This window comes from Geotrypetes seraphini, chromosome 2 (assembly GCF_902459505.1).
Source record: "Geotrypetes seraphini chromosome 2, aGeoSer1.1, whole genome shotgun sequence".
Taxonomy (NCBI): domain Eukaryota; kingdom Metazoa; phylum Chordata; class Amphibia; order Gymnophiona; family Dermophiidae; genus Geotrypetes; species Geotrypetes seraphini.
The window spans coordinates 504,959,645-504,980,358 of NC_047085.1; positions in this window are offsets into that span (position 1 = coordinate 504,959,645).

Below are 20,714 nucleotides of genomic sequence, written 5' to 3' on the forward strand. Positions count from 1 at the left end.
TGAGGAGAGTGCCCTGGGGGGTTGAGGGACTATATTTCTGTTGAACTCTGCTCCCTGGTCCAGCATTTCTCTCTTCCTTCCCTCCCATTATACAGCATCCTCCCTCCCTTCTATCCTGTATCATTCTCCCTCTTTTTCCCCAACCCACTCCTGCACAGCATTTCTTCCTCTCTCCTCCACCCCCATATGCAATATTTTCCATTTTTCTCTCACTGTCCACCATCTCTCTTTGTCTCATTCTCTCCTTTGCTGCAAAATTAGTAGGGAAAGAAAGAAGGATCCAGGGTGCATCTCTCCCACCTCCTCTACTGCCACACCCAATATTTATCCTTCTACCACCCCTATCCAGCACCATGCCACATCTTACATTCCCGCCACCACCATGTCCAATATTCTTCCCTCTTGCATCCCTTTCAATGTCTCACTGTTCCCTCTCCACCACCATATCCAACATTTCTCCCTTTCATCTTTCTCTTCCACATGCATCTCTCCCTCCCTATGTTCAACAGTTCTCCAGATAGCCCCAAATTCATGTCTAATCCTGAGGAAAATGCCCAGAGGCGCTTCTGCACAACTGGCAGATTTTCGCTCAACCTTATTCTCTTGCTGCAAACACTGCTGCAGGTTCATTAACATTGGACATAGCAGATTCGGGCCCCCAAACGGACCTGGGACCGAGAAAAAAAAATAATCAATTTGGGACCCTCCTGAGGGGAATGAGGAAGATCGAGGCCCGGACTCTACAAGCAGCACCGTTGTTGGTGGCCACCACTGTGGCTGATGTTAAAAACCACGCTACGCTTTTTTAAAAGGGGGGGTTATTTGTTTAAAAAGTATATATATATTCCACAGAATCCTAAGTTGTAGGTGAATCACAAATCAACATAATTTATTTAAAAAAAACAACACTGACAATACAATTTAAAAATTAAATAAGCGCTCTAAAAAAACCCCCAATCAACATCAAACATAATAAGGTCAGGCAATTCAGACCCTAAAAAGGTCAGCTTAACTATTTGTTGCTTGGACTGTTCATTTCACAAAGGCCTCTTTTACTAAGCCTTACTATAAGTTTCTTCCGTGGCCCGGAGCACTAAATGCTCCGATGCTCATAGGAATTCTATGAGCATCAGAGCATTTAGGGGCTGATTCTACAGACAACATCCCGATTGTAGGCAACTGTAGGTGTCCTACCGCCATCTCACCAGCCAATCGGGTTGGCAATTTTATTTTATTTTTTTATGTACATGGCCTATATGGTGTCTGTCTTATGCCTACAGAGATGCATAAGGACACTTAAAGACACCCAAGGCCAGCATGGGTGTGGTTTCCACCAGAAGTGGCCTTAAACATCCATAAGCGTCCCTATGCGTGTCCATAGGTGCGAGACAGACGCCTTACATATAGGCTTATAAAATGTTGGCCTACATTTACGGCGTCTCTACCCAATCTCTACCCCAGACACTGCCCCCATAATAGTACTAATTGCATCTTGCACGTCCCGTGCCTCATCTGGAAGCTTTCCCTCTGACGTTGCAAGGTCAGAGAGAAGGCTTCCGGTTCAGGCGCAGGACATGCTTAAGAGCCACTACCCGTGGCTTTGTGCACTGAATCAGTGAGGAAGAGGGAGCTGGCTCGAAGATAACGCCGCATCGATCGCACCGTGGACCGGCGGTTGAAGAACACTGTTTTGGGCCTGATGCACGTGCTGGCCCTGTGGACCGGCAGGAAATTTCTGTGGACCGGCACTGGTCCATGGACCGGTGGTTGAAGAACACTGCTCTAAAAAGAGGACATGTCTGGGTAAAGCCAGACATATGGTAACCCTAGTCCCAGGAGTAGAATAGTGATCAGTGCAGTGGACCGTAGAGTAAGGGACCCAAGTCCATATCCCATCCTCACTAGTTCACTTGTGGTTGGAAATTGTGAACCTTCTAAAACCCACAAAATATCAACTGTATTTATAGATAGGAGACCCCTGAGGGCTTTTGCAATGGTGTACAATTATGTACATTAGGTTTCTAGGTATTAGTGGAAGGCTGATAATACCGACAAAATAAAGGTGGAATTTGTACCTGGGTCCCTTTATGTGAAGTTCATTGCACTCACCAATAGGCTGCTCTGCTGGGATGTCTGTGTGGCCATTTTACTGGGAATGGTGCCGTACTGCCAATAGCATAGCAAGGGAAATTGGCACTTGGGGTGGTGGTGCCCAGTGTTGCTGCACTGCACAGTGACCAGGAAGTGATGTCAGAAGGGAGCTGAGGCCATTGCTCATGCCGGCGAACATTTTGAGGTGTGCGGGAGGCAGAGAGGAGAAAAGGTGGAAGCGCCAGCACCCCCTGCGAAGATGTTGCCTGGGACAGTCCACCCCCCTACCCCCCCTTTCTACGCCACTGTATCCAGCTACCCCATGGATTATTTTTGTACATTTTTCTCTAGGACTTTTTTTTTAATGGTACCTAAAGAAATACATAGAGGAAAATAATGATTTTTGAAACAAACAAACAAAAAAATTGACCTAGAAAGTCTGTTCAGAATCAGAATTTAACATACAAAAGAAGAGGGATTCAGAGTACAAACCACAAAGGGACACATAAAAAAAGCACAAATGGCCTTCAAGTTCCAAGTAATTCTACTTTAATGTTGGACCCGACGACACAGGCCATGTTTCAGCTTCTCCGCCTGTGTCATGGGTCACAAAGTCTTGTAGTTCAATACAAAAGATCAAATTGCTGAAGTCACAATGAAAAAAACTTTGCCCAAACAAGTGAAAAAGAAACACGCTCAGTCTGACGTATACATTCTGCAGAATTAATGTAAACGTTGGAAACTGCCAGTCTACACTTCCAAAACTGTTTGACTCAACTAATATCACAATTGTAAAATCTATCTTCATTTACAGCTTTCTTGATTATAGGTAGACAAGTTACAAATCTGTAATTTTTTTGGAATATGTATACTTGGATCTCCCTTTGAAAGAAGAAGAGCTTTGCCTGTTATTAGTCATTGTGGTGTTAATTCTGGCTGTCTGATCAACTGAATTTTGCAATCTCTCAGATCTTGATGAAGCAATGTTAATTATTTGTTTGAGCCAAAAGTTAGTCACTTGATCTGGACCTGGCCTCTCTCAGTTTGGGGCTCCTTTTAACCTATTTTCACACTCTTTTGTTGTTACATCCAGCCAGTTCATAATTTTGATGTTTGCCTGTTCCAGATTCTTCTGGGAGGTAGCCACTCTGTTTCTATTTCGTTCAACAGGGGCCTTGTATAAGCTTCTCCAAAATGTTTCAATGTCAGCTTTATTTGGTGGTATTTGTACTTTACTTAACCTCTTTCCCAGTTCCCTGTAGAAGTGTTTGGGGTTCTCTATGAACAATTTATTTTGAGATCTCTCTTCTCTTCAGATCTTTGCAGTTTTTGCACTTCTGCTGCTAATTTTAATTAATTATTGGATCATAGAAAAGTAAGTTGGTTTTTTTCTGTTAATGCAGTTCGTATCTCAATTTCATGTTTTGGATTTATCTTTACTAAGGCTGCACATTAATCACGATTAACACCGTGATTAATGTGATATTAATCTTGATTAAAAATATTAATCACAGTTAATCAAATTAACTCACCTTGCTTTCACATCCCAGAGCAGCTGCCATTGCTTCTCCTGTATCCTGCAGCTGCTTCCAATTGGCTGTCTGTTAGTCCATGAAGCACCTCCCTGATTGTCCAGTATCACAATAAGGAAAGCTCCTATAGGGGAGAGTGCTGAATAGCAGTGTGTACTCTCTCTTAGAGCAGAGGGTTAACTTTGGATCCATGGTTTCAGGGGGTACGAGAGGGTCAGATAAAAATTAACATTTATATTCACTATACAACCCAGTACTGTTGATTTTTCTCACGTGAACTGTGGTAGTAGAAAACTAGAAAGGTTAAGGCTCCTTAGCTTGGAAAAGAGATGGCTGAGGCAAAATCCTGAGTAGTGTAGAATGGGTACAAGTGAATTGATATTTTTACTGCATCAAAATTTACGAAGACTAGGGGACACTCAAAGTTACTTTTAAAATCAATAGGAGGAAAGATTTTTTCACGCAAATAGTTAAGCTCTGAAATGCATTGCCAGACGTTGTGGTAAGAGTGGATAGCGTAACTGGTTTTAAGAAGGGTTTGGATTGCAGCTCTTGATGGGGGTCCAGGATGCTGCTTTCAGGCAATTTGGGAACACTTTTGGATGGACCTTGTCCCTCACGCCCGCAGTAGACTTTTGAATGTCTAATTTGGAGTTGTGATTGTTTGAATGCTCATGCTTTGAGTTTGTAGGGTGGGTTGGAAGGGTGGGAGGGGGGATAGTTGGGGATTATAATGTGCAGATATATAAGAAAACTGTTTTATTTTGTTCCTTTGTATGCGTGCACTTTGCTATTTAATAAATATATTTCAACATAAGAAGGGTTTGGACAATTTCCTGAAGGAAAAGTCCATAGTCTATTATTGAGAAAGATATGGGGGAAGCTACTGCTTGCCCTGGATTGATAGCATGGAATATTGCATGGAATATTTGGGTTTTTGCCAGGTACTAGTGACCTGGATTGGCCACCGTGAGAACAGGCTAGTGGGTTTGATGGACTGTTGGTCTGACCCAGTAAGATCATCCAGGTACTAACTTAGGCCACTTTTTTGTACTTTTTTTTTTGGGGGGGGGAGTTATTATGAGCCCCTGAGGGTGGGAGTGTTTTCCTGTGTTGGTCCTGAGGCATAGAACAAGCTTCTGCAGTATAAACAACAAGGGGATCTAATTAAATTTTTAAAAAACTGCTAAAGCGTCATCTTTTCTGTGTGATGAAGTACAGTTGAAGGTGCAATGCTGGATTGGCGCACTGCGCCTGATTCTTTGGGTCTTGCTGTATAGGACATTATTAGTATTTTATTGTGCAATTTATTTTGGTGTTTGCATGTTTAAATTTATTATGTGTGTCGCCGTACATGAAGAAGGACACGGTACTACTCGAGAAGGTCCAGAGAAGAGCGACTAAAATGGTTAAGGGGCTGGAGGAGTTGCTGTACAGCGAGAGATTAGAGAAACTGGGCCTCTTCTCCCTTGAAACAAGGGAATAGACTTTGTAGATAAAGACAGGTTGTTCACCCTCTCCAAGGTAGAGAGAACAAGAAGGCACTCTCTAAAGTTAAAAGGGGATAGATTCTGTACAAACATAAGGAAGTTCTTCTTCACCCAGAGAGTGGTAGAAAACTGGAATGCTCTTCCGGAGGCTGTTATAGGGTAAAACACCCTCCAGGGATTCAAGACTAAGCTAGATAGATTCCGTACAAACGTAAGGAAGTTCTTCTTCACCCAGAGAGTAGTAGAAAACTAGAACGCTCTTCCGGAGGCTGTTATAGGGTAAAACACCCTCCAGGGATTCAAGACAAAGTTAGACGAGTTCCTGCAAAACCAGAACGTACGCAGGTAAGGCTAGACTCAGGGCACTGGTCTTTGACCTAAGGGCCGCCATGCGGACGGACTGCTGGGCACGATGGACCACTGGTCTGACCCAGCAGTGGCAATTCTTATGTTCTTATTCCATTTCTTTTTCCACAAAAGCCTTCCATTGTGAAGATCTAATCTAATTCTTAGTCTTATATACCAAATCATCTCCTAAAAACAGGAGCTCGATTCGGTTTGCATAATTAGATCACAAAGAAAGATCCATTAACATTCATTGGAGCCATAGCCTAAAAAGCGATGATACATAGTGGGTTTTAAGGTTTTGCGAAAGATCTGAAGAGGATATCTTTCGTCTTATGGGACCTTCGTCCACCAGAGGGCATCCGCTGAAAATCAGGGGAGGGAAATTTCATGGGGACTCCAGAAAGTATTTCTTCACTGAGAGGGTGGTCGATCATTGGAATGAACTCCCACGGCAGGTGATTGAGGCCAACAGCGTATCAGATTTCAAAAATAAATGGGATATTCATGTGGGATCTCTAATGAGGTAAGGGCAGGAGGTTGGTGAGCAAACTCATGGGGGAAGGGTCACTGGAGTGGGCAGACTTGATGGGCTTTGGCCCTTTTCTGCCGTCATTTTTCTATGTTTCTATGTTTCTAATTTGAGGAGGTCGTCCATTCCATATCGCAGTTAGTAAGTATGGAAAGGAGTGTGAAATTTTACTAATGGACCTAATTCCTCTTAATGATGGAAAAGAGAGCTTATACATATGAGTTGTTCTTGTGCCCGAAGATCTCATGATGTTTAGAGATAAAAGCATCAAAGAACAAATAGTCCATGTAAAATTGTAAAGACTATACAGGCACATTTAAATTGAACTCTCAATTGAAACGAAAGCCAATGTAATTTCCTCAACAGAAGTGACACATGATCAAATTTTTTTTCTTTCCAAAAATCAGTCTGGCTACAGCATTTTGAATCAATTACAGCTGTTTCTTGTTTTCTTTGCTTAATCCCACATAAATGGAGTTATAGTAATCCAGCTGTGCCAAGATAATGATTTGAATCGATACTGCAAAATGATGGCACACTTTTCTCAGCATCCGAAGACGAAAGAAACATTTTTTGGTAAGATTATTTACCTGGCATTGAAAAGAGAGAGAAGAATCCAAAACACTCAATACCCTAAGAAGAGAATTCTATATGCAAAATATCACGGAATTAAGGATAACTGAAGATGGCAAATTGCCAATTTCTGGGCCAAACCATAATAATTTTGTCTTTATTGTGTTAAGCTTCATACGAACCTGAAGCGACCACGATTACAATTTAAATATATAAGATAAGAGTACAAGGGCTAGATTCACTAAGCAAACCGATTGATTTGTGACCTGATTCACTAACCTCGTGGCCGATCCAATTCTGAGCCACGCATGCAAATGAGGGTAAATGGCATGCAAAGCAGGAAGGACACGATTCACTAAACTTTTCCAGGAACACCAACTGGGCTGGCTGATCCAAAAAGAAGCGACTGGTGGGGACCAGTCGCTCAGGTCCTTTCCGACTGCCCTGCTCTCTGCTGTCATGCTTTCTGCCCCGAATCTTCTCTTGCCGCCCTGCTCAGCCCCGACTCTCCAGCTCTGCTCAGCCCTGATTCGCCTGCCCTTCCCCGCAGTGTGAGCCCGTGGTTTTAACCTGCGGTTATAAAGCGGGTTAAAACCACAGGCTCGTGAAGTATAAAAGCTCTGTCGGGCACGAAGGGCCAGAGCATGCGCAGGCCATCCAGTCAAGGAAGATGGTCTGTACATGTTCAAGGATCGCTCTCCAGCGATCCGTGCAGTTGCTGGGGGGCGTGCCAACGATCACCTCCATTTGCATGCTGGCCTTTAGTGAATTTGTTGGCCTGCCTTCAGTCACCAATGGGCACGGAAAGGAAGATTAGTGAATCTAGGCCTAAGAGTTTATATTAGCTGTAAAGTTGCTCAAATTAGGATTAACTTCTAATAGGATGAAGATATTGTCATCATAAGTGAACATTGTCTCAATGGAACTTGTAGGAATGCCACAAAGGAAACACACACACACAGTCTTAGAGTTGGGAGGAGGTGCTGCCAGGGACTAGCTCCAAGTTCCTTTTTACTATGCTTCTAAGTTAATGACATCATAGTAACTCCCTCGTTTACACATCTCATGATTGGTGGGTACAAAGGTACATGCTTTTACATTGGTGGATACAAAGAAAGATACATGCTTATACATCGTGATCACCCTCCCTTTATCTCGTGATCATCCTCCAACTCAAAACTTAGACAAGGGCCTGATTAACACGTGGACAGCACCTGAGTCTTTGCATGTCCTCAGTGCCTGTCAGCTGATACCCTTTCCAACTAAGGACTGCTTGATTAAGATAAGGGTTAATATGTGACAGGGGAGAATGCCTCCGCATTCTGTCACAAAGTGCTAACATTTTCCTTCCTTAATGAGGCGGTCTGTGCTGCTCATAAACGAGCACTGTGTAGCAGAGGACTGTGGAGTCTCTATTTTTAATTCCTGGAGGGAATTCCGTGATCACCTCCAAAAGCGCTGAAGGCTTAAACAGAATGCACACAGTCGGGTCCTCTCCGAGACCAAGGGCCTCCACCAGATCCAGATCCAGCACCCCTCCTAGAGATGAAGCACCATTTCCTGCTACAGAGGACCCTGCCTGGAAGAGTAAAGGCATTGAAATAAAGCCCTCTTCGTCCCAGTCTTCCCCAAACTGGAACTCCACATCTTGCGCATGGCACTGTTGCTGGGGAACTGTGCTCTTCAGGAGGGGGAGAACCCCGGTGCCAGCAAGTCTGCGATCTCTGAGGGAACCTGACTCTAAACCCAGAACCATCCCCCCCCAAAAAAATTTTTTATTTTAAAACCCCTGTTATTCACTGTGCCATGCTGTGTACTGGGAGCTGCAAATGCTTACAGGGAGAACTTCTGCCTCAACAAGCCTGGAATCTGGACTGCTTGTTTCTTTGGACTGCCTCTTGAGTCCAACGAACCGGCCAGAGACCTCAACCCCCACCAGACCTCGCTAACACAGATGGGGAGGGGAAGGAAAACAGTCAACCCCAATCCTGGAAAAACTGCCACAGAGCCATTTAGCCTGTGCTCAAGCCTACTGCAGACGAACCTGAGGTGAGCTTTGCTTCCAAGGGATCAGTCACTGAGCCCCCCAAACTTTTATTGCAGGTAGTCCAAGTGGAAAGTCTCTTCTACAACATGCATGAAATGTCAAAGTCAAGAGACGTATATACATTGTGTTAAAATATACGAATATTGGAAATAATTATGGACGCATCTGTAAAAAAATATTGGGAAAATTCCCAGGATGAAAGAGTTAAGTATTTTGGACATTGATGACGTTCTCAGATTGGACACTAATAAACAATGTTATACATATGTTGCTATGTGTGGGATTCCCTAACTTCTAGAATGAGAAGTATATTGTTAAATATTTTAATGGTTGAAGGTGTCAGTGTGACTCGAAAAGAAGATGATTTCAGGGACTGTTTCTTTCTACAGAAAGATCTTTGATGGATGAAATAAAACCAGCTATATTGATTTCAAGCGGGAAGGAGGAGGGAGAAGAGAGAAATTTTATAGAAAATAATGTACTGTTTGTTGAAATATACACCTTATGTTGTAAAAGAACTAATATCCCCGAAATGTTTGTATGGCTAGTGGTAATATTTAATAAATATGATATTCAATATGCTCGTAGATAAGAAGGTGAGTGTGTTTGATGCAGGGACAGTTTGAGAGGGGGGAAGAATAACAATGTTGTCGTGTTAATTTCTGTGTTGACCAGAAAACTGTTAGAAGGTCCAACTATCAGTGACTCATGTTAATGTTCACTTTGTGTGATATTTTCACATAATATGGATCTAAATATCCAAGTATCTTGTGCCTGCTCAGATAAAGACAAGGGCAGTTTGGAAATTAAAGTTACAATTCCACGTTCTGCCTTAGCAGTTTTATCCCAGATCCTCTTATTATTGCGCTCACCTGAGCGACTGCTTTACCCAGTTTCTCTTTCCTCTGATCCCATCTCATCCCTGATATATGGCTCTTCCCTTTGTTCAATGTGGGATATAATGTCAGGGATGATGGTAGGACAGCCTGTTCCTGAGGAAAGAAAAGAAAGATTAGGTTCTTATCTCAACAATCTTCTTTCTTATAAAGAGGCACCTCAGTCTGGAACTGGTGGGTAGTCACCCTCAATCTGCAAGCTTCTTTGCAGAAGGCATCGACTGTTTTCTTAGGCTCTACCTCTCTCCTCAGTGGCATGTGCTGTAGTCCCTCAGTTTGTACCAAAGCATTCAAATACCACTGTAACGAAGAATACACAGAAGGGACAGGGTACAGAAAATCTCCCTGATTAATAAATTCTGTTCTATAAGAAATTTTAATAAAACCCATTAACTTAAACTTGAATCACAAAAACAAGTTGGATCAAACAAGCCCTCTACCTGAGTGCAACCTACATTAAATTATGGATTTCATAAGAACTCTGGTCAGCCTATGAACAAGGCAGACATCTATTTACTCTGAAACCCTGCTTAATAGGTAAATGCAAGCATCTGTTAAAGACATACCTACCTGAGGCACTTAGTCCTCTATCAGTCAGCACACTTCTAACACCAAGCAGGCGACAGTGAAACACTGACAGAACGGGCTTCCAGAGTGAAGTGCCTCTTTACAAGAAAGAAGATTATCGAGGTAAAACCTAAATTGTGCTTTCTAGTGCAAGAGGCACATCAGTATGGAACTACTGGGACATACCTAAGCAGTCCTCAGAGTCCAGGGCGGGACAGATGAACTTGCTGCCAACACTGAGGACCCAAAAAGCTGTATCCAGGTGCGCCGCTACATTAATTCTGAAAAATTTGTAAAAGTACGAAGGGTGGACCATGTTGCCACCATACAAATCTTTCTGGGCAGAACAGCCCGGGTCTCTACCCATGAGGCAGCCACACCCCTATTGAAGTGCACCTCCAAAGAAATTGTGGATTGTTTTCTACATCCAATGTATGCTGGAGAAACAGCCATGCTAATCCATCTTCAGATGGAAGTCAGCCTCCCTTACCAGCTAGAATTTGTCAAGATTAAAAAATGATTGGAAAGATTAAACTCATTCGTCACCTCGAGATATCGAAGAAGAATTCTCCTAACATCGAGCAACTTCAATATTTTGTCTTCTTTCATGGAACTATAGGACTGAATGTGGGTAGATGGACCTCTTGATTAATGTGGAAGGCCAAGACTATTTATGGTCAGAAGGAAGGTACCATATGCAGCGATACCCCAATCTCAGCAAACCTGAGGAATGGCTCCCTACAGGACAAGGCCTGCAACTCAAAGACCCTTCTTGATGTGGTTATAACCCCTAAAAATATCATCTTCACTGTAAGAACCATAAGCGATGCTCCCTGTAAGGGCCCATATGAACTTGACAGAGGGCTATGAGAACCAGATTCCATGTCAGAAAATGCCATCTCACCAGCAGACAAAGCCACAGCACCTCTCTTAGAAACCTGGAAACATCCGGGTGAGAAGCTAAAGGGACCTTATCTTTTCGTGATCGAAAACACAATAGACCCGCGAGCTGCACTTTGAGAGAAGAGACCGCTAGGCCTTTTTCTAGGCTATCCTGGAGAAAATTCAGGACTGCCGTCACCAATTCCTGCAAGAGCGTTCCACTCTTCTACTCTCGCATCATCCTCAAAATATTTTCCAAGCCTTTGCATAGGTGACAACCATTGCTCATTTCTTGGACCCGAGTAGGGTCGCAATGTCCACCTCTGACTAGCCCCTGCGCTCTAAGGCTGCGTGCTTTAGAGCTATGCCGTAAGCCTAAAGTGTTCTGGATCCTCCAGAACAATTAGGCTCTGAGAGAGACGAGTTGGATGAAGAGGTGGCTTGAGGCTTTTGTCCCTCTTCAACTGCGCTAGATTCGCATATCATGGCCACTGCGGCTAGTCGAGCGACCAGGATTACAAGACCCTGGTAATTCATTATTCTTTGAACGACCCGATCTATCATAGGCCAATAAAGGAAAACAATACAGCAGACCAACTCAAGCCAGCTCTGAACCAGCTTGTCCATGCCAGAGCTTCTGGGCTTATATCTTCAGCAAGGTTTTATTGTTGGCCGCCGTCACCATCAGTTCAAATGTCAGACATCCTCATCAATGCCCAATGCTATCTAACAGTTTTTATAACAAAAACCATTCCCCGGGGTCTGCTGGCTCAAATTGTCAGTCTGACCGCTGTCCAAGCTCTATCAGCCACACGTGGTGGGAGTGAAGATAAATCTCTACCCACCGAAACAAGTCAGCTCTCATTCTTAAGGAAGCGCTCTTGGTGCCTCCCTGCCTGTTGACATAGGCCACTGCTGTGGCATTATACGAAAAGACCCCGACATCTGTCATCCAGGGAGGTCTCCAAACTCTGGAGCGTCAGATGAATGGTCAGTTCCTGCTGGTTGATCGACCACTTCCTCTGCAAGAGCGGCCATCACCCCTGAACTGGATGTCTCTTGCAATGGCTCCCCAAGCCAAAAGGGCTGGCATCTATCAACAGAGTTACCCAACTGGAAAGTGACTGTGGCTTGAGCCACTAGTGCAGACTGCATCTCGCCTCTGCTGTCCAGGCCAACAGCCTGCTGAGAAGATCCTTGTGAGGAGACCACCAGAACAACAACCTGTCCCAGAGTGGGCATAGATGGGCTTTCATCCAAGGGACCTCCCCTATGGATACAACAATCAATCCCAGCACCTGTAGATAATGCTAAGTTGTAGAAGTCGGCATTGTCAAGAGCTCCAAAATCTGATGCCGCAACTTCTGTCTGCATGATTCTGGAAATCTGCGTCCCTTTGTGCTATCATGTCCACAGAATTAACCTGAATCCTTCAGGGAAAATTGTTGGTCTAACACAGTGTATCGTAAACTGTGTGCCACGGCATACCAGTGTGCCTCTTGAGATTTCAGGTGTGCCGCGACACACTAGCGAGGAGGAGAGTCATCCATGCCGGCTGACAGCTGGCACAGATGACTCTCCTCCTCTCTCTGTACCTCTGCTCCTCCCAGATCCCTCCACTGAAGCGGCCAGATGGGCAATTACATCATGCGCATAGCGCGTCAACGACCGCGCACTTCTGGGTGCCTTCTGGCCGGGGTACTGCATTTAGTGTGCCGCCGGCCGGAAAATTTGCGACACACTGGTCTAACATGGTAACCTCCTCCCAGGGTCAGCGGTGACCACTTAGATGCATTTTACTAGCGACACAAAATCTCCCCCACCCAATCCAAGCAGGGTTTTACTAACCAGCTCTGAAAACTTCAGCGACCCCTGACCCATGGAGGGACCAAACGGAGCTAAGCCCACGGCTCCCACGGCACGCGGTACATGGATGCCTCTCAGGCGACCATCCAGCACATTCCTGGCATGATACAGGGGTCAAACCACCTGAGGAGTTCATTATAATCAATTTAAACCAAAAATCGAGGTGTTTTGAGGCATTACATTACATTGGTGTTTTCTGTCCCGCCAATACTTTTCAGTTCTAGGCGATTTACAACAAGAAATTAGCCTGGGCATTCCCAGGGAGATTACAAGGTTGATAGCTATACTATACATCAGGAACTGGGAAGGGTCGATACGGTTTAGTTAGATCATTTGACAAATTTCTTGAATAAGAACATAAGAACATAAGAACTGCCATCTCCGGATCAGACCCATGGTCCATCGAGTCCGGCGATCCGCACACGCGGAGGCCCAGTCAGGTATACACCTGATGTAGTTTTAGTCACCCATATCCCTCTATGCCTCTCATAAGGAGATGTGCATTTAATTTGCCTTTGAATCCCAGCACAGTGGATTCCTTAATAACCTCCTTTGGGAGAGCATTCCAGGCGTCTACCACTCGCTGCGTAAAACAGAACTTCCTGACATTTGTCCTGGACTTGTCCCCCCTTAGCTTCAAACCATGTCCTCTTGTCCGTGTCGCGTTGGACAATGTAAATAATTTATTTTCCTGCTCTATTTTATCGATGCCTTTCAGTTCTTTCCTGAATGTTTTGTAGTTGGGCGTCTTGGTCAGCAGATTTGAGAGGTGGCGATCTATTTTCGCTGCTCTGGTGGCTAGTAGATTGTCATATATTTTTATGCTTTGCATGCCTTTGATTTGGCTAGGTTGCCTCTTCCTAGCCGAAACCTGGCTAACTTCTGACTCAGACCCTAGCATTACTGAATTCTGCCCAAACGGATACAAACTAAAGCTAGTATGTGTAGAAAAGAGAAGAGGAGGAGGTCTAGCAATCATTGCAAAAAACAACTTCAACATTAAAGTCCTAGCCTTGCACTCTCACAGGAACTCTGAACTGCCTTCTCTGCTATGTCACACCAGGAAAATGGAACACCTCTAAACAAGAACTCGAATAATTTATCCTCCAGCATTCCCTCTCCTCCACACATAACCTGATCCTAGGAGACATCAATCTCCACTTAGAAGACCACACCTCCAAACAAGTAGCGGACATTCTTTCATACCTCAACACCCTATCTTACCAGATACTCAATCCCAAACCCACGCATGAAAAAGGCCATCAACTTGATATAGCCGCTTACACTTCCCCCAACCTTAACACACAAAACATCCACTTCACCAACGGCTCATGGCATCCCACCTTATGGTCTGACCATTACAAGTACACCTTCACAATTAACTGGGTACAGAATAACAACAAACCCACGCCACACACAACAAGCTTCAAGTCCAGAAAGAAAATCGATCCTACCACATTCTGGGACACAGTAGACCCAGAAATAGACCTAAACAATCCCAAAGGATTCATAAACACCTGGCGCTCCACAAGTGAATCCGCTTTAAACAAACTAGCACCACTAAAAACAAAAAATAAAATATGCAGATCATCAGACAAATGGTTTGACGCCGAACTCCTACACCTAAAAAGACAATGCAGACAATTAGAAAGGACATGGAAAAAAAACAGAAACAAGACCACACCAAAACAGAATGGAGACACCAAATCAAACAATACAAAATCAAACTGAAGGAAAAAAGAACAGACTACTACTCCAGACTCATTGGCACCGATAAACCGGACACAAAAAAACTTTTCAACCTTGTCAGAAATCTCACTGATACCAAACCCCACCTCGCCACCCTAGGAAACCAAACTCCAACAGCCTCCCAACTAGCGGACCATTTCAAACACAAAATCATCACAATCAGATCCACATTTAACAACTCTCGAAACATCTTAGAAGAGATACTAACAAAACCCACAAAAGACGAAGCCACCTCAGCAGATAGGATCTGGACCGACTTTCCAACGACACAATGGTCAGACCTAGACCGGCTGTATAAAACATACAGCAAATCTTCATGTGATTTGAACAATTGTCCTCCTTATCTACTAGCTACAGCGTCCACTAAATTCACAGCTGGTCTCACGCTATGGCTGCAAACCACCCTAAGGGAAGGTCAGTTCCCCCCGGAACTTGGCAAAATCATAATTACTCCCATACTAAAAGACCCCAAAGGCCCAATAGACTGCCCAACAAATTATAGACCAATCGCTTCTATACCTCTATACGTCAAACTCATAGAGGGTCTAGTAGCACAATATCTCGCCAATTACCTAGAAGACCACCACATCCTACACCCTACTCAATCCGGATTCAGAACCAATCACAGTATTGAAACACTTCTGGTTTCCCTACTAGACATAGCCCGTCAGCACCTCAGCAAAGGAAATAAGTTACTAATCATCCAACTCGATCTTTCAGCAGCATTCGACTTAGTTGACCATTCCATACTACTCCAGATACTAGATGCCATAGGAATATCAGGTAATGTTCTCAACTGGTTCCAAGGATTCCTCAAAACAAGATCATACAGAGTCAAGTCAAATGATCTTCTATCCGACTCATGGTCAAACCCCTGCGGAGTTCCACAAGGATCCCCTCTATCACCCATACTTTTCAACCTCTTCATAGCATCCCTAGGCACGGCCATAGACGCCCTAAACATTACATCCTTCAGCTATGCGGATGATATAACCATCCTCCTCCCCTTCGACATCCAAGACCCCACCTCCAACGGACGCCTGAAAACAACATTGGAAACTGTAGAAAAATGGATGACGAACCACAAGTTAAAACTGAATGCAGAGAATACCAAATTCCTACTACTAGAGAAGGAACAAAAACCATCCCTAACAGAACTAGATGTAAACACAATCAAATATCCAATACAGAATACTCTCAAAATTCTGGGAACACACCTAGACAGAGGCTGCACAATGCAAACACAAATACACAATACCATAAAAAAAGCATTCTTCACCATGCGAAACCTAAGAAAAATAAGAAAATTCTTTTCCAAAGAACACTTCAAGATCATTGTACAATCCCTCATACTCAGCTCCTTAGATTACTGCAACAGCCTCTACCTACCTTGCCCAAATACTATGATAAAACAACTACAGACCGTTCAGAACACAGCTATCAGACTCATCTACTCGCTCAGCAAATTCGACCACGTCACACCCGCCTATGTAGACTCTCACTGGCTTCCGATAAAAGCAAGAACTCAATTCAAACTCTACTGCTTACTTTTCAAAGTAACCCATGGTATGGCCCCCAATTACCTGAACAACCGTCTTTGCCGCTACCGACTACCCAGATCAAGAAGAACTCAGAATATTTTCACCTTCCCCCCTCATAATGGTACCCGACGTAAGAAACTTTACGACAGCCTTCTAGCAACTCAGGCTGCGAAAATTGACCCCACCATCACCAAACTGATGATCAAAACAACAGACATCAAGGTGTTTCGGAAAGAAATCAAAACATTTATTTTAAAAAAACACGTCCTTACTTAATATTCCCCTCCCCAATCGCACATGCACTCTCCCCAGCAAATAACACACTAGTCATCCCCTTGAACCTCATTTACGAAAAATATCCAAACTCCTAAATAAGCATCTCCCTTAGGTATCCATTTAACCTTCTCCTAAATAAGCATCTCCCTTAGGTATCCACTTAACTGATTCCTTCAAAGTTAGGTATCTTTCTTCAGTTGCCTATATTGTTTTCCCCACTGAACCTTGTAACTACTTGAACCCTGTCAAGTTATTCTATCGATAAATCCAGATATCTTATACTTGTATTTCTATACCACAACATGTAATTTACTTAAATCGTTGTAATGCAATTCTCTCGGTAATGTCCTGATCTCTTTTAACTGTAATCCGCTTAGAACCGCAAGGCACAGGCGGAATAGAAATCACAAATGTAATGTAATGTAAAGTGTGCTTGGGTTTTCCTTGGTCTGGATGTGTTTTTCCTGATTAGGCAGTTGTTCAAATAGCTTGGTCCATTTCCATTTCGGGCTTTGAATAGGGTACAGTAGGTGTTGTATGTGTGCTTGTACTGTGAGCCAGTGTGAGTCTTGGAAAGCTGAAGTAATATGGTCGTATTTTTTCAGTGAGTACTGTATTTTTTGCAATATAAAGACGCACCTTAGATTTAGAGGAGGAAAACACGCACACACGCACGCCCCGCCCTGACATCACTCCCCAGCCGCACACTTCTGCTGGCACCACAACGGGAGGTCAGCATGCTGTAACTGTGCGTACGCCCTGCCGAAAATGTAGACTTGTTCTGGGGAGAGGGGGTTAATTACATTCGCTCCATAAGACGCACAGACATTTCCACCCACTTTTGGGGGAAAAAAGTGCATCTTATGGAGCGAAAAAATACGGTATATTAGTCTTAGGGCAGTTTGTCATTGTTTTAGCATGTTGGCCGTGCAAGACAGGTAAAGTATGTGACAGTAGTCGATGAGTCCTAGGATTAGCATTTGTACTTAACGGTATTGCGGTATATCTAATCTAATCTAATCTAATCCTTAGGTTTGTATACCGCATCATCTCCACGTTCGTAGAGCTCGACGTGGTTTACAGTAGGAGAAATAGGAAGGAACTACAACAGAGGGTTAGAGGAAGAAGTGTGAAGAAAATTTAGAGGACTTGGGATGCCAAGATATAAGAGTTTCCTTGATTCCTAAGTTGGAGGGAGACTTACATTTTTTGAGAAAAGCCAGGTTTTCAGATGTTTGCGGAAAACTTGGAGAGAGCTCAAGTTCCGAAGAGGGGATGTAAGGTTGTTCCAGAGCTCAGTGATTTTGAAGTGGAGGGAGGTCCCTAGCTTTCCTGTGTGGGAAATGCCTTTTAGCGAGGGGAAGGATAGTTTTAATTTGTGGGAGGATCTGGTGGTATTAGGGTATATAAACTGTTATTATTATTGTTATTGTTATTACTATGAGTTTGAATTGTTCGTTGTTGAAGTATTTTCGGATTTGTCTTAAGTTGTGCATGGTTGTGAATGTCTTCTGAACTGCTTTGCTGATTTGATGTTGCTTGGTGCAGCCTTTGTCTATCATTATTCCCAGCAGTTTTAGGTTGATGGAGTTTATTTCTAGGTTATGGTTCGGGTTTTGTTTCTTTTTAGAAGTAAGAATTTGGTTTTGTCTTGGTTCAGTTTTAATTTGTGGTCTCTCATCCATTTTGACACTGTTTCTAGTGCAATGTGTAGTTTGTTTGTTGTGTTGGGGGTGGTTTGGTCGAAAGGCAGGAGGATGGTGGTAGCTATATGAGGTTAAGCATGTGTCAAGTGTGGCTATGTAACGGTTGAAAAGGCTTTCAAAATAAAATTGGGAAAACCAAGATGGCCACTGTGGGTGCTTTCTGGTGCTAAAAACTGACCCTTGGGAACAAAACTAATTTTAAAAAAATCATTAAAATAGGATTTTAAAGGAAGGGGGAAACAGGGGGCTGCTTTTGGAGGGGGCGCGGGGAGTTAGGGACTTACATCCATGTGTGGTGGGTCTGTGGGTCTCTCTCTCCTTTTTGGGAGGCTTCATTTGGGTTATTTTTTGATATTTTGGGTAGGACTATATCTCCCTCAGTGGCTGTGGCCTTTCTGCACCACTATGACAACTCCTGGGATGAGGGTGATGTGACCGTCTCTAAGACTGCTGCACGGTTGGTGGTGGCTCAGGCCTGGAAATCTCCACTTACCCCGAACTAGAAGATGATAATCCTTAGGTTACCTGATTGGTACTGTTTGTATCGCTTTACTGCTTTGAGACATTGTTATGCCCATGGCTGGCCAGGGCATGGCAAGTGGTTAATTTGGCTATTAAGTGTGAATCTTCATGTCTGCCTGCCTTTCTATGCCGTGAGAGAAAGTTGTTTATCATATCTCTTGTAATGTTTTGTATTTCACTGAGAAGGGCCGAAGAAGGTTTCCCATGGTACAGTAATTAGGGGCCTGAGCAGCACATTCCATCTGTGAGAATTAGGAGATAAGACAGACACCTGGGGTTCAGTAACAGCAGTTCTGTGTGTGAGAATTAAGTACTCTCTGTGCCCGATAAAGGCCAGGAGACACAGACTGGATTTTGGAATCTAGCTACGACCCTGGAAGTACCATGAGACTGGGTCTCTTCCTTTGATTGATTAGATTCTCCGGTCAGTATTGGAAGAGGGCATGCCAGACATGGTCAAGTGTATATAGATATTCTCTGTCTATTTCTTTGTATATTATCTGATATCTGCGTGCTATTCTTTGTATATTATCTGATATCTGTCTGCATTGCTTGGTATTATCTGATGTATTATCTGATGTTTATGCAATAAAGTATCATATTCTGCTGACGCTCTGGTGGAGGTGACTTCTACATACCCATGCAAGAGAAATATGGGGCAATACAGACATTATAGTTCGGGGAAGTTTCGTCGACTGTGGCAGTTATTTGGTAGGTGGGTCAACACTAACTCTTAGATGATTTGGTGTGAGGGTTGCCAGCAGAGTGGGGGGGGGAGGTTTTTCTCCAGATTTGGAGGCTTTTGTGCTGCAAAAGTTCCTAGTAGCCCTGGCATAGCAAGACAGACTCTGGGAGTAAAAGTCTAGCTAGCAGGACAACCCTTTCACAGGGCACCTGCCTAGCCATCCTGCACTAACCATTTTGGAGGCTCACTCACAGTCCTGTGTGGAGCTTGAGCACAGGCTGAGTGGCCCCATGTTGATCCTGAGGGCTTTAGGCGGTGCCGGCTGCATTTCCCTCCCCCTGCTTTTAGGTTCAAACAATTTTTATTGATGTAAACAACAGCAAATACGATATTAGGGCACCCCAGGGTGCACTGTACAACAATGATGCATCATATACTTAAATATAACAAGCAAGTACAGAAGAGTAACAGCAACCAAACTCCCCCCCCCTGCAAGTACAGAAGAAGAGTAACAGCAACCAAACTCCCCCCCCCCCTGCAAGTACAGAAGAAGAGTAACAGCAACCAAACTCTCCCCCCCTACTCTACATAGGGCGAGCGAGGACAATGAGGGCGGAAAGGCACTCCAAGGCCCTGGACTCTTATGAGCCCTGAAGAGGCCACACCACCCCCTCCCCCCACTTATCCTATCCGTGACTAAGTGCCAGAACCTTTCAATACCCATCCATCTCCCCTCCCCCTGCTTTTAATAAAAATATTTATAATGTGAAGTGCTCAGACATTACATTAGTTTCTTTTATTCTGCCAATACCTTGTGGTTCTAGGCGGATTACAAAAGGAACAGATTCTGGTAATTTCCAGAAGATTACAGGGAAGCTATTGGTTGTAACATTTGGAGTCTGGTGATGGAGTGAGGATATTGGTTGTATCAGGAGTTTGTCTTGGACATTTCTTGAACAGCCTCAGATCACCAACCCAAGTGCTCACTTTTTAATATAAAAAGCATAGGTTGCCTTAGGGACCATCATTGCACTTCCATGGTCCCTCTTGTTAAGATATAACAAAATCCAACACCCATTTGTTTTTCAAATGCTTAAACCATCAATTATCTTTGCTGTCTTCTGATTTGGTGGTTAGTTTTTGACATCCCGATGCTTATATTTTCTAATTTCATAAACTTGAAATATGTCCCAACTAGCTGATCCCTCAACTAGAGTTTTGCTCAAAAGGGTACGGTAATTTATGTCAAATAAAAACATTATGGTGTGTCCTCATTCACCCGATCTGACACCATGTGACTTCTGGCTTTTCCCAAGTCAAAATGATGAAGAAAGGTAAATATTTTGAATCAATTCAGGATAGGGAGGAGCCACGATAACGCAACTCAAGACACGAAAGAATGGTACGATAAGTG